The sequence below is a fragment of the Triturus cristatus genome, chromosome 8, assembly GCF_964204655.1.
Source record: "Triturus cristatus chromosome 8, aTriCri1.1, whole genome shotgun sequence".
Lineage (NCBI taxonomy): Eukaryota > Metazoa > Chordata > Amphibia > Caudata > Salamandridae > Triturus > Triturus cristatus.
This window is the reverse complement of record NC_140591.1, coordinates 514744411-514754385: the sequence shown is the minus strand read 5'-3', so window position 1 is coordinate 514754385 and position 9975 is coordinate 514744411. Positions and strand designations below refer to the sequence as shown.

The 9975-nt window shown below is 42.9% G+C and overlaps 1 long non-coding RNA gene across 1 annotated transcript in view; it reads right to left on the bottom strand.

The window, feature by feature from the left end:
- Window positions 1–9174: 9174 nt before the first annotated feature.
- The window catches only part of LOC146802409 (uncharacterized), a 70468-nt gene continuing 69667 nt past the window's right edge, over window positions 9175–9975 (bottom strand). The window contains exon 6 of the long non-coding RNA XR_014967385.1: window positions 9175–9310. This is a non-coding gene — a long non-coding RNA (uncharacterized LOC146802409). The remainder of the gene's footprint in view (window positions 9311–9975) is intronic.

Below are 9975 nucleotides of genomic sequence, written 5' to 3'. Positions count from 1 at the left end.
TTAACAACATAAAGCCTAAGTATCCCCCCAATATGGGTATCAGCAATCGTAATATAAGCCACAGCACAGTACCAATTAATTGCCTTGACCAACTAAGAAAGATTAAAAGACCAGACGTTCCATCTAGACCGCCTACTGTATTACATATTCCTGCAATAATGACTCACGGCGGTTATCACAGAGGTGATCTTAACACAATTTTGGACCCAATGTCGCCTCATAAACATAGACTAACTTGTATCAGTGGGGTTGATCTTAAAACCAGAAGCTCCATTTTGTTCCTTATATTCCTCTTTCTTCACAGATTTTTTATTGAAATACATTACATAGGACAAGGTAACTAATTGTGAATACTAAACTATATACTACGTGCCAGTGTCAGTCGTTATGTGTACCTACGTTGCTTTATTTTATAGAAAGTTTGAGATCAAGGCATGGACCTGTCCTTGCATTAGCAAATAAAAAACCCTTGTTTTTTCTTACTACTCTTATGTAGTCAACTGACACACATTTTTTAAATTAAAGCACAGATTTAAAATAATGTACACAGTTCTCTGCCTGCTATAATGCCTTCCTAGCTTTTGTGGGTCTTGTCTCAACCACGAAGAATGGTCTCTCTTTCTCCCTTTTTACTTTTTAACTTTCATGTTTTAGCACGTCTCACAAATTAACAAAAAATCTATAGGAGCATGACTGTTTCTTGATAATGCAGATGTGTAATATAATGCATGCTGATTTCTCTGCATTGTAAAAGCCCCAGCCTTTCAGGCTTTGTATGGGGTGAAATACGTGTTGGCCAATGATTGTCAAGGTTCTAAGATTGTTACCATTGCGAGCCACTTGTGCGAAAATATGTGAATTCACAATAAAGCAAGCCCTGATACACATTCAAAAGTAAATTTTGAATTTAATTAATTTGACATTGGGAGAATGGATGCTCAACACTTTTTCTATTAATACATATGAGGAGGAGTTGGCCCAACCCCATAGGAGCATAACAGCATAACAGCTTTTCTAAACAAAACCATATGAACAGAAACAGTAACAACAAATGAAAGCATTTAAGGAAGCAGGTGTAGAGGGTCAGGCCTGAAGTTACTTCTAACCTAATCCAAATAAGGGCACTCCACAAAGTAAGAAGTAGCATAGAGCTGGCCTCACCAGCCACCCTGAAGGGTGTGATCCTCAGTCTTCTTAAGGTGAGTCTGCTGGAAAAATGCAACATGGATCCCTGATGTTTCAAGTAAGATAACACATTATAACGCTTAAGCAACTTAATTTGTGTAGCCATAAGAGGGAGACAGGGAAAAAACAGGACCACCCAGTGATCCTACCAGCAGAGAACCACACAAATCCAAACAAGCCCCACTGCCCCAAGCACACTGCGCCACTGCCCCATATGGACCCCAGCTGGAAAATAAACAAATACATAACAAAACAAAAAACAATACCCGAACAGTTCCCCCAACCCCTCATGAAATGAGACATACAACCTTCCTGTCCAAACACCACCACACAAGGACCTTGAAGAGGACCCAACTAAAGGCCAAATGCCTAATTAGATCCATAATGAAAAGTAGCACAAAGGATAAGTGGAAAACGACTCAAGAGAGGCAACAATGTAAAATATTGCCACGTGCAAGCCGCCCCCCAATCTGTTTCCACCCAAGCTCCCTCAGGAAGTAGTAAAGAAAGCATATATTAATAAACAGCCAGTAAACCAACCCGCTTCACAAACATTGTACTTATGAACAAAGGAAAACACTCAGGAGAATCCCAGAGGAGTGCTTCAAACCAATTCATCCACGGACCCTTGGCTGACCCCAGGAAGAAGGAGTTGTGGAATCCTCAAAGTCTAAGATGGAAGATTGGCACTCTGGAGAAGTGGGTTGCTAGGAGTCGCAGCCAGAACCCATGGTAACAGTAACTTCTACTGCCTTGGGCTGTTCCAGTGCAACCTGCGTCTTGTAAGGGTAGGTCACCCCTCACCACTGAGAATGTTGGCACTTGAGCCACGAAGAACGAGTAGAGCCAAATGTCTCAGGGCACACTGTACCCTTATCCTAGAGTTCAATCCAGTCCCACACTGAGAATAGATCGGTAAAGAAATTTACTTTATCCTCAGACAGGACCCACAGGTGACCAGAGATAAGCAAGGAAAACAGCAGCCCCAAGTCATGCGCCTTCTTCTTTACTGGCAGAAAGGATGCTCTCTGCATTTGAACATGGAGAGTAAAGTCAGGATATAGGGACATCTTGGCTTTCTCCACCACAAATGGGTCTGCTGCAGGATATGATCCCCGCCCCTGAAATGCAGGAGGTGAGCCACCACAGGTCATGGTGGGACCCCAGGGTGATACCTCCGGACCCGCAACCTCTGCAAATGTTCCAATGCACAGAAGGTAGAGAGACCCTCGGGCCAAAACCACCTGGAGATAAGCTTCAAGAAAAGCCAATAGTGAACCTCCCTCTGCATGCTCAGGTAGTCCCACAATTCGGGTGTTAACACGCCAAGCCTGGCTCTCATGGACATCCAGGCAGGGAGCCAGGTGGTGAGTCTGCTCCTCAAGAGCAGAGATGCCATGAGCTGCTAACTGAACCGCTGGCGTTAGGGTCTGTGCCGGGGTCTCCAGGGCAGTGACCTTCTCCGAAATCTTCCATGAATCTTCTTGAATAAGACCCAGGTCAATGGAAAGGACATATATTTTGTCCCCCAACTGCTTCATAGAAACATCAATGGCAGCCGTGGCCCGCAAGACTCATAATTAAGACATAAGCAATAATTAAAAATTAATTATTAATTGATTATAAACTATGTAATTTGTGTTATACTTATTTATTTTAGTTATATTTTAGGTGTGGGTTGCTAGGCTTGTGGAGGGTGAAGAGTGGGAAGTTAATAAAGCAATATTTAAATATTTTTAATTAAAATTAATTATTACATTGTTAATGAATTTTGTAAATTGGTTAATCGTTTTTTAATATATATATACTATCTCAATAAATAATTTATGTTAAGTAAGAATGTGAATATGAAGCATTTTACATGTTTTCAAATTGATAGGGTTATTCAAATGTCTTATGTGTTTGAAGTGAAGTAGTTTATCTACTGTTGCTTAGACTGAAATGGGAATATTAATTTTAACCCCTTCAAAATTAAGTGCTTTCCCTACCTGCTGCACAGACTGGAGTGAGAATAGTAAATCTTACCCCTCTGAAATCCAGAGCTTTTCCTAGTGATACACAGACTGGAGTCGGAATGGTAAATCTTCCTCCTACGAAGTACAACACTATCCCAAATGTTTCATAGACTGAAGTAGGAATAATAAATCTTACCATCCCTCTGAAGTCCAACGCTTTCCCAAATGTTGCACAGATTTATGTGGGAATAGAAAATCTTACACCTCTGAAGTCCAATGCTTACCCTACTGTTTCACAGACAAGAGTGGGAATAGTAAATATTACCCCTCTGAAATCCAACCCTTCCCCAACTATTGCGCTGTTTGGAGTTGGAATACTAATTCTAACCCCTCCAAAGTTCAAGTCTTTCCCTACTGTTGTGCTGTTTGGAATGGGAATAGTAAATTGAATCCCTTAAGAGTCCAACACTTTCCCTACTGTTGCAGTGGTTGCTAGTATTTATTGTCAATATTTGTTAATAATTTTAGTTTTATAATATTTGTTTATTTTTTTATTAGGTTTTACATTTTTTAAATATTTTTGTAAACGTCTTTTTCGTTTTTTAAAACATTTTTTATATTTTAATTGTTTGGTAATTTACTTAATGCTTTGGAATTAAATTGTTAATATTTTTTATGTTTCATAACAAAAATGACATATATACAACTGTGATCAAGACCATGTGTCGAAACGCGTTGGTGTTAGTGGTGTGAATACATTTTGTCAACTACAATATCTGGAGTGCGGCATCCTTCTATTTAAATATATATTGTGCTTTTTATAGTAGTAAGTTTAAAAGAATTAAACAAAAAATGTATAGAATGTAAAATATATATTTGTAATAATTGTGTTACATTATATATAGAAATATATACGTTTGCTGCCAAAATCAATAATCACATGCACTTCAACATGATACAAATAGAAAAATCCAATCACTATCTTAAAAGACATAGGGGCAGATTTACAAACCCCTTGCGACATGTTTACGACACCGTTGCGTCACTTCTGTGATGCAGCAGCGTCGTAAACAATGCGCTTCCATGCAACAGATTTACAACGTGACACATCTACTGAGATGCGTCACGTTGCAAAGCTCTGCACTACATTATACCTACGTCAGCTATAATGTATGCAGGGTGGGCGTTCCGTCGCAAGGAAGCCCCATAAAAGTGACGCAGTGAAATCTACAAGATTTCACTGTGTCACTTTTACGTCATATCATTTCTCAATCAAGCCGTGTATCGGCTAGTTCATAATACCCATTTGTCGATACATATTCCAGGAAGAAGAACCATTAAGAACCAATTTGAGTATTCATCATAAAAACAATGCAAATATTCATCTTACATGTGCACGCACCATAAGTACCTAGATGTACTATCAACTCCTCCCCACTGTTTAGTCCATTTGGAGTCTTTGTTTGCACATCTATAATAAACCGTGACTCCAGTCTCCTTAATTTAAACACTGTCTCCTCCTCTGATATTTGGAGGCACCTGATCCAAACTGAAGTACTGTAATAAATCTCTGTTGCTTCGATGTTTGATAGCAAAATGTCTGGTGACTGGATAACTTAAATCCTTGTTTGCTATTGCACGCATATGCTCCAATACCCTAATCTTCACACTGTGTATCGTGCTGCCTACATACCTGAGGGCACAAGGGCACACCAGGCAGTAGACAGAGTGGGTGGTTTGGCATGTCATGAATTTGTAAATGACCTTACGTGCTTTCATCCCCTTAACCTCTCAGGGCAGTACTTTCTTACTGAAAGCGCAGGCCATGCACTTTTCTTCTTTGTGTTTATGACCCATTGTCACAATAGTTAAAATGACGCCTCTCAGTGTGAAACGCAAACACTGACAAAGGAACTTTCCGAAACGCGTTTGTTTTGTAGCGCTGAAAATTAAAAAAGATTGCTAAAGTCTAAGACCGTGAGTGCTATTATCTTCTTTCCAGATAGGAGAGGAGTTTAGGAACTTGCATGTAACACGGGGCACCACGGTTTAGACAGCACCCGAAATACGAGTGATCCCCAGTCAAAGGTGCAGAGGAGCAGTAATATATATATATCAAAGGCGCACCGGAAGCCATAAATTCGAAAGGCACACGTGGGAAAATGCAGCAGCAGTGATAATGGATCTCTGACACGGCCCCTGATGAAGAAGCGAAGAGGCTTTGAAATGCGTAGGGCCAAAGACGATAAACGGGATGAGAAGCTGTATGCCTTGAATCAATAAAGTGTGTCACTTACCTGATGCGGAGTGCGGCTTCATCTCTGGGCAAAGTTAGGTAGAAATACAATTGCGGCGGCTCCAGGCCGCGGAAGCGATGCACCGCCTACACATCAGCGAAAGGGTCCTTGATGGTGAATTGTTCACTTGAATATGGGCACAACAGGACAATAATTTAAGCGTGCAGAGTCCCATCCGGGAGCCTAATGGAGGGTTAATTTGTCTTTTCAGCATGTGCCAGAGTTCCAGCCCACAGGAGGGTATGAGCATGCAATGGACTGCATTTCCCAAGGTGCAACAGAAAATGGAGACCGTCTCAAAGGCGCACCGGAAGCCATAAATTCGAAAGGCACACGTGGGACAATGCAGCAGCAGTGATAATGGATCTCTGACATGGGCCCTGACGAAGAAGCGAAGAGGCTATGAAACGCGTAGGGCCAAAGACGATAAACGGGATGAGAAGCTGTATGCCTTGAATCAATAAAGTGTGTCACTTACCTGATGCGGAGTGCGGCTTCATCTCTGGGCAAATTTAGGTAGAAATATATATATATATATATATATATATATATATATATATATATCAACACTAGAGCACCAAGCTTGGTGAGCCACGCTTCTTGTGTGTAGATTTCTTTCTGCGAGGCAGCACTGTCTCCATCAATCACTGCTTTGAAATTCGTCTGCCCAATTCAAAGTCCTTACGCGTTTCGAGGGTCCCGCCCTCTTGATCACAGGTGTGGGGCAAAGCATGAAGCAGCATACTTCCGCAGGGACTCGGAGCCACAATTTCTAGTTTTTCCAAGTGGGCGTGTCGGCCAAGTGCATCTTGGAACTCCGAGTTCTCTCATCAAGTAAGTACTGTATCGTAGCGGTTGCTGCTTTCATGTTAAAAAGTTCAATCACCTTTGTAGGTTTCTCCGTCAGTAACGGATGTGGTAGTGCTGTATTTCTCCCTCTGTTGGCAGAAAACACAAGGCTCCGTATCAAGGGTATAATGACCCGATGGACACCACTGCATGCGTGGGGGGGCTCACCGCGACCCTGGCAGGCCGCAATTAAACATCAACACTAGAGCACCAAGCTTGGTGAGCCACGCGTCTTGTGTGTAGATTTCTTTCTGCGAGGCAGCACTGTCTCCATCAATCACTGCTTTGAAATTCGTCTGCCCAATTCAAAGTCCTTACGCGTTTCGAGGGTCCCGCCCTCTTGATCACAGGTGTGGGGCAAAGCATGAAGCAGCATACTTCCGCAGGGACTCGGAGCCACAATTTCTAGTTTTTCCAAGTGGGCGTGTCGGCCAAGTGCATCTTGGAACTCCGAGTTCTCTCATCAAGTAAGTACTGTCTCGTAGCGGTTGCTGCTTTCATGTTAAAAAGTTCAATCACCTTTGTAGGTTTCTCCGTCAGTAACAGATGTGGTAGTGCTGTATTTCTCCCTCTGTTGGCAGAAAACACAAGGCTCCGTATCAAGGGTATAATGACCCGATGGACACCACTGCATGCGTGGGGGGGCTCACCGCGACCCTGGCAGGCCGCAATTAAACATCAACACTAGAGCACCAAGCTTGGTGAGCCACGCCTCTTGTGTGTAGATTTCTTTCTGCGAGGCAGCACTGTCTCCATCAATCACTGCTTTGAAATTGATTTGCTAATAACTTTGGCATCGTTTAACGAATCTTTAAGAAATTTTCCAAAAAATTGCACTTTTTAGGTCAGCTCCTATCTTGAAAGTTTGGGGGTGATTCGTCAAGCAGGGGTTGAGAAAAAAGGGGGTCCCAAAATGCGTTTCCCCCATGTTAATTTTCTTAGAAAATTTTGCGACGAGCTACAGCCCGAACTGCTGAACTGAATTACCCAAAATTTGGCAGAAAGGTAGAGCTTGGTTCAGAAAGCGACCATTTTTATAAATGGTGTAAGTCCGTTCAGTAGTTGCTGAGAAATTCGAAACATAAAAGTTTCGATATCTGGGCGGAGCCTAAATCCCGTGCATGGGCTTCACTGTGATTGGCTGCCAACACTCCAAACCAGGAAGTGTTGGCAGCCATCTTGTGGCTCGGTAGAAGCGAGTCGCTATAAAACAGAGAAACAAAGGTAGAAAACAAGAGAAGGGGGCAGAGTAGAAACACCCTTTCCCCCTAGGCCTGGTCAGGGGGTCCCAGAAGGACCCCCAGGGCCCCAAATTATTATTATTATATTTTTTAACTCAGCGTAATTCGCGCTGGGGTCGCGGGTTTCCGTGTTTTATTTTAATGAGACCCCTGGGTGGGCAAGGTCCTGGGGGCATTTCTTTAAAAATAATAGCATGGGCATGCTGGGGCTGCGGGTGCCCGCTGGGGTACCCGTAGTCTTGGAGCTTCACTCATGTTGGGAGGGGGGTTGCGCGGCCCCCCTCCTGGAGCTCTCCTTCTGCTTATAACTTTGGCGTCGTTTGACGATTCTTTACGACAGTTTCCAAAAAGTTTCTCTTTTTTGATCAGCTCCTATCTTAAAAGTTTAGGGATGATTGGTCAAGGGGGGGCTTAGAAAAAGGGGGGTGAAAATGTGTTTTCTCAATGGATTTTCCATAGGAAACTTTAGACAACGCTACGGTCAAACTGCTGAATGGAATAACGCCAAATTTGGCAGGGAGAAAGGTCTTGGTCCAGAAAGCGCGGTTTTGTTGAAATGGTGTAAATTTGTTCAGTAGTTTTTGAGATATTAAAGGGAAAAAATATATATATCTGGTTGGTGCCTTACTCCCGAGCACGAGCTTACCTCTGATTGGCTGCTAACTTTTCAAAGCAGGAAGCGTCCTCTGATTGGCTGCTAACCAGGAAGTGTTAGCAGCCATCTCGTGCCTCGCATCGAGTGAAAATATAAAACAAAGGTTCCGGGGGCAATTTAATATAGCGGAGCTCTGTGAAATGATGAGTTGGACGCAGTGAAGGTTTAAGATTTATTAACAATAAAGGAGAAACAGATGAGCACCAGGCAGCACGACTTCCACTCCAGGACACTGGTAGGAAGATAACCCTTACACGCTCCCTGTGCCCAACATCACCACTTCGGAGGTACGCCTTTAGAAGCCAGTCTGTCGACTCGCAGCTGTCTACCTTTGCGAGCTAGTACGCTGCTGTGCCTGTACCTCTGCAAGCTACTACGCTGCTGTTCCTTTGGGAGCGGACGGCTCGTAGTTCTGCCTCTGTGAGTCAAGCGGACGGGCCACAGTTGTCCCTCTGAGAGCCTGGGTCGAACTGTTCATAAGTCTTACTGTGCATTGAAAAGCCATTTTGTGATTCAGTCCGTCAGTTGGCATCTGTCCGAGGCATTTCTGAAAACATACTGGAGCTCTGTTTGGGAGAGATACCCCTTTCACCCTGCCTCTCCCCACATTATAAGGTAACGCACCCTCTTCCCACATCACTAGCATACCGTCAACAACGTTCTTGGGCCCACAAGTCTCCGTCTGCGAACCACTGGTGGGCTCGCAGCTCTTCCGGTGCGACTTCTCTGACCCGCACTTTTACGAGCAAGGCCGCTGCTTTGCAGGTCTCTGAGAAGAGATGCAATGGAGGCAACGATGATGCAGGTCAGATACCCAACAGTACTCTGACATCCCCCAGCAGCAGCTGCATTTCCACCATCCCCGCTTACCCCCCACAAACAAATGTGACAGGAACGTTTTTAAATGTGGGGCCTAACAAATCAGCTGGTGTTGCAGTTTTAATAGAAAAGATGCTTGAGAGGTTGGACAAATAAGAATCTTAGTCATGATTTGATGTACATATAAAGCATTTTAATTACAACAAAACAACAACAAATAAAACTATGTGTGTAAAATATTTTATTAAAAGAAAACAAAAACAAATAAAACTATCGCGTGTCATCCCTCAACAATTTGTGAATCACAGCCTGCAAGACAAAAAGAAAAATAAGATGGTGCGTTATGCGTCCAGCAAAGGAGAGAGAAAGAGAGGAAGAGTGAGATAGAAGGAAGATAGAAAGAGATAAACAGTGTGAGAGAGAGGAAGAGAGAGAAAGAATGAGAGAGGGAGGAAGAGAGAGAGTGAAAGAGAAAGACAGAGAGGAAGACAGAGAAAGAGTGAGAGAGTGAGAGAGAGAAAGAGTGAGATACAAGGAAGAGAGCAAGAGAGAAACAGTATGAGAGACAAGAGAGAGAGAGAGAGAGAGGAAGACAGAGAGAAAGAGAGGAGAGAGAGAGAAAGAGTGGAAGAGAGGAAGAGAAAAAGAGTGAAACAGTGTGAGAGAAAGAGAGAGAGAAGAGAGAGAGAGGAAGAGAGAGGGAGAAAGAGGGAGAGAGAGGAAGAGAGAGAGACAAAGAATAAGAGAGAAGAAGAGAGACATATTAAGAAAGAAAGAAAGACAGAAAGAAAGAAAGAAAGAAAGAAAGAAAGAAAGAAAGAAAGAAAGAAAGAAAGAAAGAAAGAAAGAAAGAAAGAAAGAGTGAGATACAAGGAAAAACGAGAGAAACAGTGTGAGAGAGAGGAAAAGAAACAAACAGTGTGAGAGAGAGGAAGTGAGAGAAAGAAAGAATGAGAGAGAGAGGAAGAGACAGA